Here is a 20814-nt window from a genome sequence, read left to right as displayed (position 1 = left end):
TTTCTTTTAACATATATATATATATATATATATATATATATATATATGAAGTACATATCACTTGTTAAAATATTTTTGAAAAATATAAGATTTAAACATTTTACTCATTTTTTTGAATTACTTTACATAAAATTATATTAAGTCATATAAACAACTAAACATGCATAACATATCTTTTTATTATTATTATAATTAACATTATTTAAAATTTACAATGCGGTTTAACATTCTCACACTCATCCAGATAAAGCACTTCATTGTTACATTTGAACACACATGTTATCAACATTTTCTTATTCAAATGGATCACCCTATTAAACGCACACTTTCGTTTTTTATAATTAAAAAACAACTGAAACAACTAAGTTTATAGTGTTACTGATATATGAACATAAAATAAATTGGGTAGCAAGCTAAGTGGGCTTGATTGTGGGGAAAACTCCACAGTTAAGTGCGCTTGAGCCAGAGGCTATCTTGGATGGGTGACCTCCCTGGAAGTCCTGGCTACCTAGTGCAAGCCCCGGAAGTGATAATTGACGCTATGTGATTCATTTCACTAATTTCAATCCCACTTCAATGATTGCTAGGTGGAATATTCAAGTCACAACTACCTCTCATCGAAATGGTCATAGATGATGCACCACCAGAAGTGATGATTGACACTATGTGATTCATTGCACTAGTTTCAATCCACTCCAATGATTGCTAGGTGGACTATTCAAGTCACAACTACCTCTCATGGAAATGGTCATAAACTAATGACTTACTTAACGCAGTTGAATCTCAAAAATGATATCTAACACAAAAACAAGTTGATTCTTGAGTTTTAATTAAATTTTTAATATTACATGTCAATTTTTATTATTATCAATTTTTAAATTTTTAACTTGTACATAATTTTGTTTTTTCATTATATAAATAAAAGTTACAGCGCCAAGGCTACTCGCCTCTATCTGGGATAGGGGGCTTCTCATATATTTCTTCAGACCTCACTTTCTCGACGACAGATATTCGATTTGCAGAGGTACCAATAATAAGTTAGAATTTCCTGGCGTCTTTTTCTTTTTCTTTTTCTCGGCAATACTAACTACTTTGTATTAATATGTACAAGTAAACTTTTACATCAAACAGACTAGCTGCCCAGGGCCAACTGTGGCTCCTTGGGTGGCGATATCAAACTTATATTTTTTGCCTCGCAGGGCACTAGTTCCAGATAGCTTGAAAAACATGACTCTGAGATTTTCCAGAATGACTTCAAAACAGCCCACGCAGGGGCATTCCAAAAAGACGCATAACCCAAACAAACTATAGAGACTGATAACATTACCGAGAACCGACAAGAAACAGGCAAAGACATAAAGCTTAGACCAGGCATTAGACTCCGGACCCAGTGCAACTGTGGAAGCCCCGAGCCAGACTTAAGGACATAAAGGAAATAGACTATGATGCAGAACGAAAACTTGAACTTAGCCAGCACCCTGACCCCAGCCTGAGAGAAGGAAGCAAAAACAAAGGAGTGTCGTTGGGAACTACTCATCTGGTTCTTCTTCCACGAATCTGCTCCAACCTTGTCCCTCTGGAACCCCTTCCCCCATAGCCATGGGATTCTGCGCGGGAGCTGGCAGCTCGGATTCTTGAAGTTGGGAGGGGTGTTGAGGCAACTCTCTTCCTGAATTGCTCGCTGCATTGGAGGGCTCCCCCATAGGGCGCTTTCCCCTCTCGCTTGCTGAACTATCCTCCGCAGGAACCAATGACGAACTTTCTTCATTTTCCTCAGGGATTTTGGTAAAAAGCACAGAGATGTGGGCATTAACACTTGCATTGTCTCTGGAGCTACCCAACGTAAAGGTGACTGAGCCAAATGCTGGGAGTATGGTCTCACCCTCAATAGAGCTGCCCACTTCCAGAAATTGACCAGCTGAGAGTGGGGTGACTCCCACCCTTCGATAACAGTAGCAATAGCAGCAATGATGATGAACATCATCTGCAGGAGGACGACAGGATTCTCCACGTCCTAGGCCTCTTCTGTTAGGCATCCTCTCACGCGGCCGCACCATGGTATCCTCCAATTCCTTTTCCTAAACCAGAGCAGTGGAGGGCCGACAGTGGCTATGGTCCCTTCCCGTAGCTTGCTGCATCCAAAATGGGCATGAATCGAATTTAACTGAGCGAAGATAGAGCCCAGAAAACACAAGAATGACGCGGACCTCACCCAATATTTCAATAACCAGATCGTGGTATTGGCACTCAGAATTCTGAGAATTCTTCCTGTCGCTCTGAGCTCTCTTACCCACCGATTCAGCATATTTAAGCTCCTGAACATTCCCTCTGAAATGACCTTCATTAAATGCGTCTTTCAGGATTGCCATCACCTCTCGCAGCTCCATTAAGATCGCCCTTATGCCTCTCGCGTCTTGAAGGATCGGCGGCTTGAGGCAATAAAGGATCATGCTCATCACGTGTCAGCCCATGCCAGGTATGTGGCCTCCCGTGGACAGGCTCGATGACACCCGCATCCGGGGTCCCGGGGTCTTCTTTTACAGATTGCAGGAATGATGAATTTTAACGGAATCAGCTGATCTAGCAGAGGTAACAATAATAAGGTAGAATATTCCAGGGTCTTCTTCTACCGTTTGCAAAACTGATTACTTTTAATAGAATCCAAGTCCTTGGGACTCTGAATTATTTATTGACTGGGCATCCCTCAAGAACACAGTATATAATACTTGCCTGAAGTCCCTTCTTTTGGAAATCCGGAAGCTAGAATCCTCCTTCGAATGGATTACTTACAACCATATCTTGAGAGAACTTAATGAGAAAGCTCACGCTCTCTCTAAGGAAGTCCTATAGCTTCCCCTCTTCACTCAAAAATCTATCGGTTGCACGATGGATAGCAAATTGAAGCCATGAAAGTACACGTAAATTATGTCCGCTTATACTATATACTTTATGTTCTCTACCTCATTACGGAAGGCTATGTAAAATATATCCACCAATGTAACCGGAAATGTACATGAAGTTGAAACAACCATTGTGATCAGATAACAATGGAGAGGATGACATTACAGAGATATACAGGTTTTGACCACCATAAGTCTATGGAAGGAATTAGATACACATGAAAACAATGTTATGTTTATATTATGGGTAAGAATATATAAAAACAAAACATATATAATATACATATTAGATTTTAGATTTTTGTGATTTATATTGATAATAATATTGTCTTTTGGATTAATTACATTTTTGAGGTTTGGTCAATTTGTGGTTCATCCTCAGAACAAAAGGGAAAAGATAATTCTTCGCAATTGTATAAATAGCAGAGAAACATCCATACCTAGAATTAGCGTTTAATCCGAAAGACAATACTATTAACATATATATAATAGAAAAAATATTTATTAATTAATCAAATATTTATTAAAATAAATATAATAATTATTTAAAATTTTAAAATATATTTTATTATAAATGAAATATTAAAATATTATTTTGTTTGGTTTGTTGAGTGGCCTGAGTTTATCAACGATTATATCATCATAAGTATGTGGTTTGAGAAACTCTAATCTAGGACTAGCCTGAGCCACACCAACTCTTAACATAACTAGATTTTTTCCTACAAAATTTTAAACCAATAACTTTTAAATCAAAAAATGACTTAACAATACACCTCATTACCATCGACTCTATATATTACTTTTTATTTTTATTTTATAAAAAAATAAAAATATCATATAAATTATAAAACTAATTCAAAGACATAAACATATCGCACTATTCCATATCTCAACATTCCACCATCTTCCACAAATCAATATGTCAAATTAGCCTTCATTCTCCTTCAAGGCTCCTAAACATCCTCTAGAATATTCTATTATTAGTGGACTTCGTACATATCAGTCATGTTGCTTACACCCTATATGTGATGCCCACGAGCTGCAGAGCTGAATGTACAAGGCTATATGTGAAATTGGCTAAGTGTGGAAGAAGACGGAGGTTTATAAGGTTAGGCAGTTCCGGGTGGGGTCGCCCAACATATGGGCCAATGTGTTAAAATTTCCAAACGGTGGCTGAACGGAGGTCGGCTGGGCGAGCCGGTGTGAGGCAACCATGGCGATGAAACGTATAAGTGGATGGCGTGGATGAGTCATTCAACCATCAAGGAATCAACGCATAGTTCAAAGCGTCCAAGGGTGGAACAAGGTGAAAGTGCGAAGGTTGGTCTGAAATTCGGGCAAAGGTGCAGGGCCAAAGCACCCGAGCCGAGTCGAAGGAGGTCGTTCGAAGGCATTCGTGCAGGCGGTCATTTTAGGGAATTCTTTTAGAAAGTCATTCGAGGGCGTCATGCAGGAAAGTTGTTCTAGGGCGTCATGTGAGGGCGTCGTTCAGGAAATCAGGCGAGGGCGTCGTGCGACGACGTTCATGCAGGATCGTTCGAGGGTGTTCAGGCAGGGTCGTTCAAGGGCGCGGTAGGGCATCCGTTCGAACAGTTGTTCGGGAAGACGTTTGAGGGCACAATAGCGCATCCACCCAAACGACAAGAGTTGGTGAACGACGGACTGGGTGAAGTCTTAAACAAGTGCACGGTGAACGACTCACCGATGGAGACTTGGTGAGTTGGGCGTTCAGCGGGAGTGCCTGACGAGTTGGACGAGTTAAATGAAACACTTTCGGGTGAACGTGTAGAGGCAAACGAGGAGTTGGGCCGAGTCATTAGGGCGATCGTGTGGGTGCACCGACGAGCTGCCTGAATGCGTTGTGCCGGCGAATGTAAAAATATTCTAAGTGTAAATTTGGGGTTTCCTCAAGATTGTAACTTATATATATATATTATTATTGTGGGCTGACTCATTACAGGGAGTTGCCCCTCCCAGTTATATTTTTGTGTGTTTCATGTTAATGTTGATTCATGGTGTAATGAAGTTAATATGATAAATGGTATAGCGAAAGATATGCTTAGCTGTTGAAAAATAAACTAAGTATAGAAAGTAGGCGTAGTCCATGATCACAAGTGTTGGTGAAAAGAAAGTGGTCGGTGGTGCCGCACCTCCTATAGTGTGGTTGGAAGAGTACCGCCAGTGTAGGGGTGTGACAGGTGGTATCAGAGCTGATGAACGACACAAAGCTGAATACTTGACATTCGTGACAGGTGGTTCAGAGAATCGAGAAGGATGTCTATCTTAGAGAAAATAGGTTTTGCAACCATTGAAGAATGGCAAGGGCACACATCGGGGCCAAGTAAATTTGAAGGAAGTCTACTTGAAGAATCAAGTGTTTTGGAGCAGAGAATTGTAGAATGGCGCAACGACTTGTTCGAAACGAGGGATGCTCTTCGCGCTTTGCTTAAGGAAGGGATCTCTGACATGAATAGGGATGAAGCCTATCGACTTGTAGGGAAAGTGGACTTGTTTGATGCAGAACTCAAGGAATTTAAGATAAGGCCAGACTTGATGCGAAAGAAGTTGGAATGGCTAACTCTTGGGAAAAAGCAGTTCATAGCTTTCATTCAGGATAAGGAGAAAGCTGCAGATTGCAATGATAAGGAAGAGGAAGCCTGATGATTGAGGATGTTACAGATATGACAATGATGGAGGAGGAACTTGAAAGTGTTCGAGTTGAACCAGGATCGTGTAGTTTGCAGGCATTGGTGAATGAGGAAACTCACATGGAGGGGCCTCATGATGAAGTAAGTGTTATTGATACTTGTGTTTCAGTGAGACATTTGGAAGATCAACCGTATGCAGGGAAGGGTAAAATTAGTTCGTCGATGCGATGGAGGATCATACCATGGATGTCTATGATGAGACCTTTTATGGAAAAGCAAGGATTGTTGATTGTTGCAGGACTTGCTGGGGTTGTTTGTGACCTTATGACAGAAGGTACAAGGGTCTGTGATAATGGAGGAACATGATGATCATTGCAGAAGAATGGGTCATGCTTTAGCCATATGGAGAAATTGGGTAACTGCTTGACATGACTCATGAACAGATTGGATGAGGGCATGCACTTGAGTATGGTACTTGGGTGGACTTCTCACGGCCAAGACCAAGAGGATGTCTTGGTGGAACCTTTAGTGGGGGAGCTATGATGGAAGAGACTCGTGATGTGATGATGATGTGGCTAGGTGATCAAGTTCACTAGACCGATTTGCAGACTTGGATGAGGATGACTGATTATTGTGATGGGTATACTTAGTTGGGCAACATGGGCAACTTGAGTCATGGACATCAAGTTGGAGACATGGAGCATGGCAGTCTTATGCAGGGACATTATGCAGGAGCACTTGTAGAGGTGTCACTTATGGGCATCCAATAGGGAGTGCTAAGGCAGGGATGTTGTGCAAGAGGATTTGCTGATGTGACATGAAGATGTTTTACTTATGAGCCAATGGAGATGTTGTGCATTTGGGTACAACAAGGCCATGTACTTGGTTGGATTTTTTAGCAGACTATGGAGCATTCCCACTACATGGAGAGCTGAGGCATCTTGCAAAGATCTTTGGGCCGAGACATGTATGCTTACTAGGGTGTTGGTTGGAGATGACTCATGGATGTTGTAGGGAAAAGTATCCGACTCGGATGACCCTATCCCACTCTAAGGGTGATAGTACCTCAGCAACAATTGTAAAGAAAACTACTTAAGGTTTACTTCTTTATGAAATCAAAAGAGAATGAAAGAATGCACTAACCGTTGCCTTGCGCTTAATGTCGAATCCAAACTCTTCTCTATGACCGCTTGCTCCCAGCTCTTTGCTCTTTTGCCGGCCCAGCTACAATGAGATCCTGCAAAATGACAAAGAAGGAAACTACAAGAGGCATGCAATCATAACTGATTCACGGATTAGCATAAACCAAATATACAATTATCACAAAACATCATTGGAACAAATGCATATAGAAGAACCTCAATAGCTTTTATTAATGAAGAAGTAAAGGTTCTGAGAGTGTTACAACCTTTGAAGGCCCCAATCCAGCAACACCTCCCAGCAGAAAGAATTTCTCCTCTTCACCTCCCTCAAGCAATCACCCAATAGCTCTATAGTGAAACCAACAGCATATCATTACTTTGCACAAAATTCCAGCCTCCTGAGCTCATAGGAGAGAGCTCAATATATAGATGAATTGAGAAAGGATGAGTCAGCTTGCAACTGATGTGTAGCTGCCTTGTGTCCTCTCTCTCTTCAGTTGATCTTCAATTCTTGAGTCCACTTGGAGAACCTTGCTCCCATTTGGAGAAACAGAGCCTCTGACTCATCACAAGGCGAAATCCCTAATCCAAGTGTCATTTTTGGAGCAATGACTCAGTGTGCCACCTGTCCAATCTCGCTCAACGCAGGTGGCCTTTGTTCTACCTGCTTTGCAACGCAGGTACACCATGGAGGAGTTGTGTTTCAGCGCAGAAGCCTAGTGGAGCACCTGCTTTGATTTCAGGATTGCTTGTTTTTGAGTGTTTTCAGGTGGAGAACTGATCTGAGAGCTGTTGGTTTGCTGACCTTGTTCCTCTAGGGGTAGGAACATCATGTTTAGGGAAATTTGGATCCCTTGGATTATTGACAATTCATGCCTGTTGCTGTAAGGCACAAAATTGTCTATAACAGATGCCCCCTAAAGTATGAGGTCGTTTATCGGGTGAAATGCTTTATTGAGAGGATCCGAAGTTCATTCAATCTGCTGAGAAGTGTCCTGTAATAAGATACAATACAATACATTATTTTTCATACATTTTCATGATCTAGCTGAGGCGGGCATTCCCATGCTCAGCTTTATAAATTCATTTTGGTACATAGCACAGACGATCGTCTGATGATAGACTGATAATTCTCTGCTGAAATTATCATCCTTTGAGAAGGATGATCATCTGCTGCAATGATGTACATATCAAATGTCTTTATATCCTGAATATATATCGCAGCCCGAATGGATGAAACTAGATCCGGGGTCTTCAATCTCTTCCGATCTTCACTCGATGTACAAGTCGATCCATGTGAGAATTTCTTGAAGTCGAACATGGAAAGACATCGCTTGATTACCGGTCAATGATGTAAACCGTTAACAAGCGTGAGAGGAATCACCGATAAGGATGATGACCCTCAAGGTACGGCAGTACAATTCACATGGTGGGAATAAAGGACTTGGCGTCGACCACCATGCAAAATCTTCTGGTCGAAGGTCATTGATGTATACCTGTCGCCGGAAGTGAGAAACTTGCCATTGAGGCATGCAAGCTTCAAAGTACTGAAGGGGTTGTTCCTAGATCAACTCCTTGGATAATGAGCTGATGTCGACAAGGAGCGATCCGTCAAAGGAGGGCCTTAATGAATCCCACATCAGTGACACGGAATGGAGCTAGTGATTGTGATGAGGTGAAAACAAACTGTGATGTATGATTCAGGGTGGCGGTCATGAAATGGATGAAGGACAATGTATGGCAGTGGATGGGACACGGTTGACTCTTTGCAGAACAACATCTTTTGAACATATAACGACACTGATGTGATGGATTGGTAGCATTACCCCAATATGTGGATGGTGTGGCGAGGACCATGGTTATGAGACTGGGGAATGAAACAACCCAACCCGATGTGATACAGAGGACAAAGTGTCATGTTCAAGAGCAACTTGCTACCATTAAAGCTGTGAGGTTCTCCCAATTTTTCCCCAGTCATTGCTGACCAGTACCTCTTTATTTTTGTCAAGCTTGAGGAGGATAACATATGCTTGTTCTATAACCTGCACTTCGGGCAAGCCCATCACTATGTTTTAACGAGCCTAGCGATAGGGAAACTCGTTCTCATCTAAAGACAAGTTTGTCACTATTTAATCATTTTAACGAGTCTAACGACAAGGAAAACTCGGTCCTTTTCATTTTTAGAGAGTCTGAAAAGGTACATAAAGTCAACTCCAAAATCCCCTTTTCGTCATTTAATCCCTTAAGTCCGAAAAAGTATAAAACAATACAGAAGGGATGAATTTTCGATTTCTTTAACGAGCCGAACAAAACAAGCGCTCGATCTTTTTGTGCAATAATCCCTCAGGTCCAAAAAGATTAAAATCTAGAGGAGGGATAGCTCTTCCGGTCCTTTAACGAGCTGGAAGGCCAAAACTCGGCAAACTTTTCATATTTTACGAGTCAGTGAAAAGAGCTCAAAGAAGACTCGTCTTTTGAGGAACGAGTGATAAACAGGGATAGCAGCAGATTCCAGGTACAGGTTGGAATTTTCCAATCACAGCAGTGTCACAAGGATGGCTAAGTGAAATCACTCTTCGCAGCTGTTCCTCAAAATGGGTAAACAAACATATGGAGATGAACGATTGGCCAAATGAACGGATGGAGGTGATGGCATATAAACACGACCAAGGGCTTTTAATATGGCTGTCAAAGGTTACATTTCTCAAGGTTATTTACCGGTTCATTTTTTCTGGGTGAGCTTGAACTGTAGGGGAAGATTGCTCACAACTTATGTTTATTTTTTGACAAGCATGAACTATGTATTAAAACTGCTCGGATTCTTGCGTTTATTTTTTAACGAGCATGAACATTGCTAAAACTGCTCGATGATGCCTCCAGCATAATAATGCAGACGAGGCATATGCCCCCTAAACTTTAAGGGGTAGTTCATTTTTTAACGAGCTTGAATGCGTTCAAACCTTGCTCAATTATACCAGTCTTAATACAAGGAACGCCTCAGGTGAGGTATTCTTATTTAAGGAGCTATACCTCACTAGCTACTCCAATTTGGAAAGTTTTAACTTTTGCCCCACATCCCCTTTTTATGCAAGCTGGAAACGGCTAATCCTACGAGTTTAACGGGTTAGACCTACAGGTTTAAAGGGAGGACCTAAAAATTTAAAAAAATAAATAGTCGTCCCGTGCTTGCACTCCAAAAGGTTTGCATGCCCCCAGGTATAAAGTATAATTTCAAGGCTGCCCCTCCTCTGTCCCACCTCTGTTTTTCTACTTGTCGTCTTGCTATATTTTTAACGATACTTGTCTTCTCGTTATTTTTCGGTGCCGACGGTACTTGTCTTCCCATCAGTTCACTTTTTGATTTTTGCAAGATCGCAACAGATAAGACATTGGTGTTACGGAGGGAGGCCCTCTTACTTATTATCCAAAAAATGGTTTCGTTTGCTGCCGCAAACTAAACTCTCTTTTCGGCGATGTCTATCATTAGGTTACTAAGGATGGTGACTACTTGTTGCAGCAATTTCATCTCTTTCTTTGGAGACTGCCCCTACTTATCCTTCAAAACATATGTTTTAATGGGTGAGGCTTGACATTCAAAGATGGTGGCTACTTGCCGCAACAAATGGATCTCCTCCTTAGGAGAGCCTACTTTTTTAGACAAAGGGAGCGAGAACTTTATCTCACTCACATAACTTTGACAAAAGAACTTTATCCTAGAACAACCCTCTCTTCCTTCTTTCGGACGGGGTACGGACTAGTCCATTCTTCTGCGGAAATTAACTTTATACCCAAGGTTTCCTCTGCCCAAGGTAGGCCAGGGTGCATGCCCCCTGGGTCCTAGTTCTTTCTTTCCGAATCACTCGCATTCATCGGGAAGTAGAACCGGGGGTGGAGGCATTCCTTGAGTGAATAAACCGTTAAGGGATGGTATTTGACTATTTGCGATGCGAGATCCTGGAAATGAAAGTTGGTCTACGAGCTTGACCATTCTTCCTTCGTGCGGAAAACACATAACTCTGAAGAGTGAGGACACTATCGCCTCCATGCAATATATATAGTCTCATCCAAGGAGTAAGTTATAAACCAAGGGTCCCTGGACGACCATGATGTTCATATGAACTGTCTTCCCTTTCAATGTAACTGGAACATTGGGGAGAATCCCTAACGGGTGACTGGTTCCTTTATCAAAACCTGATAGATTTCTCATCTCAGGTAAAAGCGCCGGGGAACCCAGTGCTTTCCAAGCAATAGAGGAAAGGATACTCACAGATGCCCCTTCATCAATGATAGTTCTAGCCATCACCATTCTGTAGATTTGGACGATGATTCTAAATGGGATACTGGCTGGTAACCGGGGTCTGCCTAGTTGATTCCAATCAAAGGATACAACTAGGTTGCTTGGTGGTGGGACCGAATATACGGCCGGATACGACCCTGACGATGTTCCTTCCTGCGATAAAGGAATGGGCGCATTGCCCTGATGCTCATTAGAGTCTGTGTTGATGAAAAGAATATGGACGGTGTCATCCTTATCCTCTTCAGTGAGGGTGTCATTTGAAGATAAATCTTCAATGACGGTGTCATTTGAGGATGAAACCTCTGAAGGAAGAACCGGGTCAACTGCCGTTTCGACCTTTAGACTTTCGTCTGGTCTGGATTCAGTAGGTTCATTCTCAATGACTGACACTTCAGCTGACCACTTGAGCGGGTCAGCTGGATTTTCAACTATCGAGGGATTAGGCACGAGTTTTTGGTATCCAGGAGGAAGTCGTAACGGTGATACCGAACGATCTTCCAAAACTCTCTTCGCCTCATCTAAGAATGGACATCGGTGGATGGCGTGATCGCCTTCACACAACATATAGGGTGATCTTGGTCTCCCTTTTCGTCCTTCACTCTTGCTAGTTGACGGACTGCAATCAACATGACTACCAGAGGTTGATGCTACCGGATTGTGCAACCTGGGGGACCAGTCCCTTAGTATCCGGGGAATACAAGGACAATCACGATGGAAGTGGGTCCCTTTGCAGATGACACATGGCGATTTAGGCCCGGTCGGTGGAGTGCGTGGATTTTTGTCAGATGTCTTTTGCTTGCCCCCAGTCGCCTTCGCCATAGGCCCCTTCTGCTTCTTTTCTTTCTTCTTCTTTTCCTTCTTCTCCATGGGAGGCCGACTTTTGCCGGCTCTACCTTGCGAAGATGGAGGATCAGAGGAAGAATTGTAAGAAGTGGAAGGCTGGTGGGTAGCTCTAGACTGGTCTGATTTTTGATTCGACTGCTCAGGATTAGTGGCGATCTGAACTACATTAGTTGAAAAGAGCCATACGGGTAGGCCAATTGTCAATCCTGGAAGTGACAATGTGGCCATATGAGGCGCACCAACATCTCCCCAAGAGGAGAAGGGACTGGGACTTCCGCCAAGGTTACTTCCTTGGTTGGTGGGCTCCATACTTTTCAACTGAAAGATCAACGTGGGAATAACAGGTGATTATGTTCCGATTTAAAATAAATTTTATTAACGACGCTTTAGACACAACTTTGCTTTTTCATGTTTTAAGAGTCGAGAAAAAGCTAAAGATGACTCTAGTCTCCTTCGATGTTTTAACGAGCCCGAAGTGACAAATGCTCGGATGGACTTTTTCAGTTATAGAGTTTCAAAAAGGCTAAAAGAAACTTCTCTGGAGTTCTAGGCAGAGGGTGTGCCAAACTTTTCGCGAAACCACAGAATACGTTTTACAGTACGGGTGGTCGATCTTTGTGAATGCCGTGTTCACTGCATCGCAATCAGTAGGGTGGCTGACACGGCTTCCTATGGATAAAGGCTTTGTTCCTATAGGGGTCTCCCAATATATACGCGACGGTACGTCGGAGCACAAGTCCGTATTAGTGCTGCCGACTCTCAGGAGGAATCACCCACCTTCGTAGTGATCGACACTCACTATGTTTAACAACGCCGGAACACATCTCTACCTAGACCTCTATATGTTTGCGTTATGTTAGAAAGCGTTGTTATGTAAATTGAATTTATTTTAATGTTGATCTTGTTTAGCAGTTTTCCTTTAAGGATCACCACGAGATGTATGTAACAAATTCCTGAATGCAGTCTAAGATGAGAAGCAATCTTTTCAATCTTTCAACTTTGAAAATCTTAACTACTGAGGAGAAGAAAGGCAAATCTTTTCTCACAGATCATAGAGCACACACTAATGCAAATTTTTCCTAAATCGTCATGCAAACAGTCAGATGCAAAATGCACAATGCATGTATTTTCTTTTCCCTTTCTTAATGTTGATGGGTTACAAAAAGAAAGTTGTTATATAACTTTGATTTCGATTTAAAGCGAAAGTAAACAAGCTTGTCCAAAATCAAAAGACACCTTAAGATTTACTTGTTTAATCACTGGAAATACATGAAATCAAACCATAATGACGAAAGTAAAATGACTAATCAGCTATGGACAACAAACAAGCTAACTCTTTAGACCAGCAAAATGCCTAACACAGGTTCAGATCTAAGAGGCCAAAGCAAGACTAGTTTACTCTTCGTTATGGGAAATTGTTAATGAAGTAAGAAATACAAAAGAACAAGTACAATTTCATTATATAACAGAGGCGAAATGATGGCAGGTAATGTTGGTTTCAGAACTGGTACAAGACTGGTAACTGGCTGCAAAACCTATAATGAAAACAGGCAAGAGAAAGGGAGGAAACCCCAACTGCACTAGGCAAAATTGGGCCAACACAGGTGCTGCTCAGCCAGTCTGGCTGTCAGCGTAGGTAGCCCCTTCGGGACCTGCGTTGCAAAGCAGGTAGCCTGTGTACTACCTGCTTTGGAAAACGAAAGTTGCGTTTTCACAGTTTCCGAGTCACAATTTTCTCAAAAATGCACAGTTTTAGCTCAAATCAGAAGCAATCAGTCAAGCACACTCAAAGGGATGATTAGGAAGATGAAAAGCTATCACTAAGAGCTTACAAGGATCCTTGTAGATCAGCTCTTCAAATCATGAACATGCTCAGAAATGAGCTAGAGTAGCGGCCCTCTACTTCGCTTTTGATATAGTCAAAAGCTTTTCGATTTGGTACTCTTTTGTTCAGGAAATGAATAGCAAAATACTACAAACAATCAAACAGATACGATCCCCAGCGGAGTCGCCTGTTTGTTGTAGGGAAAAGTATCCGACTCGGATGACCCTATCCCACTCTAAGGGTGATAGTACCTCAGCAACAACTGTAAAGAAAACTACTTAAGGTTTACTTCTTTATGAAAGCAAAAGAGAATGAAAGAATGCACTAACCGTTGCCTTGCGCTTATGTCGAATCCAAACTCTTCTCTATGCCCGCTTGCTCCCAGCTCTTTGCTCTTTTGCCGGCCCAGCTACAATGAGATCCTGCAAAATGACAAAGAAGGAAACTACAAGAGGCAAGCAATCATAACTGATTCACGGATTAGCATAAACCAAATATACAATTATCAAAAAACATCATTGGAACAAATGCATATAGAAGAACCTCAATAGCTTTTATTAATGAAGAAGTAAAGGTTCTGAGAGTGTTACAACCTTTGAAGGCCCCAATCCAACAACACCTCTCAGCAGAAAGAATTTCTCCTCTTCACCTCCCTCAAGCAATCACCCAATAGCTCTATAGTGAAACCAACAGCATATCATTACTTTGCACAAAATTCCAGCCTCCTGAGCTCATAGGAGAGAGCTCAATATATAGATGAATTGAGAAAGGATGAGTCAGCTTGCAACTGATGTGTAGCTGCCTTGTGTCCTCTCTCTCTTCAGTTGATCTTCAGTTCTTGAGTCTACTTGGAGAACCTTGCTTCCATTTGGAGAAACAGAGCCTCTGACTCATCACAAGGCGAAATCCCTGATCCAAGTGTCATTTTTGGAGCAATGACTCAGTGTGCCACTTGTCCAATCTCGCTCAACACAGGTGGCCTTTGTTCTACCTGCTTTGCAACGCAGTTACACCATGGAGGAGTTGTGTTTCAGCGCAGAAACCTAGTGGAGCACCTGCTTTGATTTCAGGATTGCTTGTTTTTGAGTGTTTTCAGGTGGAGAACTGATCTCAGAGCTGTTGGTTTGCTGACCTTGTTCCTCTAGGGGTAGGAACATCATGTTTAGGGAACTTTGGATCCCTTGGATTATTGACAATTCATGCCTGTTGCTATAAGGCACAAAATTGTCTATAACAATGGAGCTCATGATGACATGAGGTTGTGACTTTTGAGGACTTCATATTATGGTGGACTTAGAGGATCTGATGCATTGAGAAGCTGAGGTCAGGGAATTTGATGCAGGATGGGGTGCATACTTTTGAGTACATGTATGGGTGTGCTTGAAAGAGTGACTTGATGAGGAGGATCGATATGAGACACTTTGGAGTGAGGGAGTTACAACAATGATGATGCCTTGGTGGCAACACTTGCGCATGGGCTGAGCCGAGACTTAACCACTTTTATACATGGATGGATGAGATAGGTGTATACTTGTTTCTAAGGCAGACTTGAGGGATGGCACATTACAGATAGATGGAGGTTGCTTCATGGACCTGGATGTGGCACATCGAGATTCAGATTTGATGAGAGGATCTCTTCATATTAAGGAGATGGATTTTACACATATGGGTGATGATGTTGGGATAGATGCAGCTGATTTCATGTGGCACATTGATACCAAGCATCATGGACAACATGTTGCAGACGAGATGAAGACTACTTCATGGACCTCGGCATGGCTTATATTTAGATGGAGATGGATTCTTAATCGACTTGATGATGTGATGAGAGTCTGAGAAAAGACTAATGATGGCATAAGAATGTGCATTCTTATGATTTGAGCGTAATAGTTGGACTGATAACCTGACTACTTCGAGTCATGAGGGTCGACAGTGTACAGAGGTATGCCAGCATTGTGTTGGAGTATCATAGCAAGAGTTCACACGATGATGACACATGATGGAATCAACACTATGGTTGATAATCATGGATTGAGAAGGCTTTTCCATTTATGGAGGATATAACGGTGCTTTATATGACATTGGTATGGGTATCTTGGTGACAGATGGTTGCTGAGATGGGAGATTATCTAGGACGACAATGACTTCAAGTGGGAGAGACTGTAATGCTCGCGAGCTGCAGATTTGAACGCACAAGGCTATATGTGAAATTGGCTAAGTGTGGAAGAGAACGGAGGTTTATAAGGTTAGGCGGTCCTGAGTGGGGGCACCCAGCATATGAGTCGACATGCTAAAATTGCCAAATAGTGGCTGAAAGGAGGTCGGATGGGTGAGCTGGCATGAGGCAACCATGGCAATGAAACGTATAAGTGGATGGTGTGGAGGATTCATTCAACCATCAAGGAATCAACGCACAGTTCAGAGCATCCAAGGGTGGAACAAGGTGAAAGTGTGAAGGTTGGTCTGAAATTCGGGCAAAGGTGTAGGCGGATGAAGTGCAGGGCCGAAGCACCTGAGCCGAGCCAAAGGAGGTCGTTCGAAGGCATTTGTGCAGGCGGTCATTCGAGGGCGTTCATTTAGAAAGTCGTTCGAGGGCGTCGTGCAGGAAAGTCGTTTGAGGGCGTCATTCAGGAAATCGGGTGAGGGCGTTGTGCGAGGATGTTCGAGGGCATTCGAGCAAGGTCGTTCGAGGGTGTGGCGGGGCATCTGTTCGAACGGTCGTTTGGGAAGTTATTCGAGGGCGTGGGAGGGCGTCCGCCCGAATGACACGAGTTGGTGAACGGCGGACCAGGTGAAGTCTTGAACGAGTGCATGGTGAATGACTCGCCGATGGAGACTTGGAAAGTTGTACGAGTTGAACTAAATGCATTCGAGTGAATGTGTTGAGGCAAACGAGGAGTTGGGAAAAGTCGTTTGGGTGATCGTGTGGGCACGCCGACGGGCTGCCTGACCACATTGTGTCGACGAATGTAAAAATATTCCAAGTGTAAATTTAGGGTTTCTTCAAGATTTTAACTTACATATATATTATTACTGTGGGCAGACTCATTACAGGCAGTTGCTCCTCCCAGTTATACTATTGTATGTTTCATGTTAATGTTGATTCATGGTGTAATGAACTTAATATGATAAATGGTATAACGAAAGATATGCCTAGCTGTTGAAAAATATACTAAGTATAGAAAATAGGCGTAGTCCACGATTACAAGTATTGGTGAAAAGAAAGTGATCGGTGCTCCCACACCTCCTATAGTGCGGTTGGAAGAATACCGCCAATGTAGGGGCATGACACTAGAGGTTACTTCAAATTTTATATCGTCACCTGTACCAGATTGTACCAGATTATAACGAGGCCTTGGATCTAAGCGAGACGACCAGATGTTGTTGGACGATGCGTGAACCAGATACAACAATATTGCAATGGAGAGACTATTGTTTCAAAGATAACTTTGAAGAACTAACCAGAGCTATTGTTTTAGGCCTTTATAACAAGAGCCTTCCATCTGACTTCTAGTCTGCATGTGCGTTAAAAGAAAAAATCAGAAAAGAATGACTTATATGTTCGTAATTCCATGACCTTTATGGAGAAACAGGAAAGCGACCTCTTTGCAATAATCAAACATTGTCCTTTTTCACCAAATTTTACAATGCATGTGTGTAGTATATCAGCATCTTAAAGTATTTATTTCAACAAATTACTCACTGTATGTGTATAGTATATCTTAATGTTTCTATTTTTCAAAAGAATTATAATGAAGGGTTGAAAATACAATTTAGTGTAATATCAAAAAATTGCAACAGGAAAACCTATCATGGAAAAAAGCTTAATTTAAAGGTAGAAAACTAAACACTTATATGAGTTGAGCGATAAAATAAACCGTATGCTTTATTATAAATAAATTAATTAATTCAAATAAAATAAATTTAGCTTATTACCACTTATTTTAAAAAGTTTTAAATAAATAAATTAAAATAAAATAAATTTACTCAAAATTTGTAATGGTTTATTACCACTTATTTTAGAAAGTTTTAAGAATGATAAAAGGAATATTTTTTTTAATTAAAAATAATCTAAATGAATTAAAGGTCATTAGAATCATTTGATAATCTAAATCATTTGAATTTAAGTGGCAATGGTAACTAAATATTTAATTTGGTTAAAATCATTTAAATAAAATTAAAAAAAAAACAAAATTTATAGATATTTAATGAGTTACTATACTTGTCATAAGCATGGTATTATGCATTTTGTTTTTCTTTTAGTGTGTATTAGTTTTTCTTTGACCAAAACATTACGCTACTTATCCATAGTTTAACATTGGGAAATCAATTTTTGTTATTTTTTAAATTTATTTATTTATAAAGAAATTGGTTGAGGTCTTATTATTGGTTATTTAGTAACTTCCATTTCTATTAGTTAATAATTTTTGTTTTTTGTTTTTTATTTAATTTTGAGATTTTCTTTTTCCCATTTTCATGAATTTTAGTTTTTCTCCACATTTCCAGTTTAATATGAAATATTATTATTTTAAACAAACACAATTTTGATCAATTATTGTCAATTTAAAATGACCTATTATTATTTAAAAAAACACAATTTTTATCAATTTAATATATATATATATATATATATATATATATATATATATATATATATATATATATATATATATAACATATTAAAGTGTATATATGTTAATATAAACAATATTAATTAATCATATTTCTTAATTTTTTGTAATGACATTCAACAATATAATATTTTATTAGTTTCTTTATTTTTCTGATGAAATATTTATGCTTTATTGTTTTTAGTTTAATTAATTTATATTTAAGCTAAGCAACAAGTACTAGATACTATCAAGCCCTTGTTCTATTACATATATGTTAAAATTATTTGAAATATAATAAAAGGCTTAAAAACTAATTTTTTTTTGGGGAACTATTCAAATGCTCGCAAATGAGCTGAATAAGGAGTTGAAGTTGAGAGCATGTAATTGATAATAAGTGTAACACTTCCCAACTCTAATTAATCTTTTTTTAAGTACTAAGTTTGACGCGTAGTTATAATGCCTTTGAAATAATCACTCTAGGAGTATCTTATCTTAATTCTCGTGGATTATACATCGCTTATACCGTCATAATCCCATGATTTATTCAGAACCGCTGGTCTATTATAGATAAGGTTTAAGTTTTACTCATCGATCACATCGTTTTCCTTGGTGTTAATATCCCTTTAATCAATACTTGCAACCATGAAATACTTGCCAGAAGATGCTTAACTTAATATTTTAAGTATGCTCCTAATTATCAACCATTTGCATCTCATTATAAATTATATAGGTAGTATTAAGATTCATCTGTCGAAGATTCTAGGGGTATGAATTATCTGTTATTACTTCGCAGTTTGACTGTCGAATGACAAGGCCTGTTGAGGTGTCAGTAGATCCACGCTTATCCACCTTAGGGTTTGAATAGACACTTCGTAACCTTTGAGGGTGATTATGGAGTAACTACCGCAAACCCTTCCGCGTGGCGATGGCTCCATTCTGGGTTCGGCTCCCTTCGGAAAAATGTTCTGCAACCATGTCCATTTGTCATTCTCTTTAAATTAGTTCATTCTCGTTGAATGGCCTGCTTCCAAGTTACATGGTCAACATGGGGAAGGGCAGGAAGACAATTAATACTCCTCTTATGTTAACTCAGAAAAATAGAAACCCTTCCCCTTTTGTTTTCTTAGGATTATTAGTTATAATTCTGCAACATATAATGCTCTCAATGCCACCCGTTTCACATGTTACGTAAATGAAGGCGAGAAACACAACTACTTGGCACATTCTCTGTGGTTGATTCTTCGATTAAGGATCGTCGCGAAGGAGCTAGGGTAACAACCTACCCAATTTGCCCGCCCATTCTCAATTATTCTCTCCCCTACCAACTCCGAGTAAGGCTCTGTAAGTAATGATTTCGTCCCCATTCCTCCACGACCAAGGTGACTTACTTACCAAACTTTCCCTACAGAATTATATTGATATCCTATCTTGTTACAACTAGGGTTTATTTGTTCTTCTGCGCTACAAAATTTATTTGCAACATTTGTATTTATTTTGTAGGCAATCTCAGGCCATAATTACTTCAGCAGGTACGAATTCAAGGTTAATGAGTTCTTCCACATAGCTATTTAGCCAGTATCTAGCCATGAACCTCTTAGATAATGGTTAGCTTGCTAATCCTATAGCTACGGCAAGTCCAGCAACACCATTTACCAGGTAACATTCTTCTTAAACTCTGTTCCTTTTTTAATTATTCGCCAGATATTAGAGTCAAACCATTGCTTGATTATTTCCTTTTGTTTTACTTGTCTTGGACGTAGGTGGGTTTTGACGGACTCGACATTATTGTTACTATTATTTATTTTTCAGCAGAAATGTGAAATCTTGCCACGGTTCTATTTTATAACAGATACCTTTTTTCTTCTTTCCTCATGTTCATTTGGTCTCCCTCCAGGAATTTATGCTCTATAGTTTTTAAGGCATGTCCCTGCACACGGTGTGTCAGTTCCCTGAGAGCCCCCTTAGGGTTGGGTTAGGGTTCGAGGTCGTCTCATAATGGCTCTTTCTCTTTTCTTAGATATTGTTGGTTTGAAGTTTAGAGTTTGTTGTACAAAGACCATTCCGCACTACAACGGGTAGTATTGTATCTCTGTCTTATGTATAATGTGCTATATTTATGTATATTTCTTTGTCAACCCAATAAATTTCAATGGTTGCGCAACCGTTATGTTATAGAAGAGAGTTTGTATAATCTGCTTGCCAAATACAAAATTCTGCAAAAACAATTCAGATTATGGCATAGATAGCGATAATTTACTGATATGTATTGGAGTCCTTTTTTGGACAGAAGGAATTCTTATTAGTGTATTCATTTGAATAATTTTTTTCTTAATGTAATTATATAGAGCCATAGTTCTATTGTCAATATTAACATCACGTTTAGTCAATGGTTCTATTTCCATTATTACTGGTAGTAAATTTTAAAGGTTCATCCTTTCTGTATATCTTCATACCGAAATGCAGAGCTATGGTTAATTTTGTTTTGCGCTATTGTTAATATTTATCTACGGTGTGATGTCGGTCTATAATCGTTTATTTTTGTTTTC

Source organism: Pinus tabuliformis, chromosome 9, assembly GCF_031772625.1.
Source record: "Pinus tabuliformis cultivar Carrire ecotype Pingquan chromosome 9, CPIR1, whole genome shotgun sequence".
NCBI classification, from domain to species: domain Eukaryota; kingdom Viridiplantae; phylum Streptophyta; class Pinopsida; order Pinales; family Pinaceae; genus Pinus; species Pinus tabuliformis.
This window is presented reverse-complemented; position numbering follows the sequence as displayed.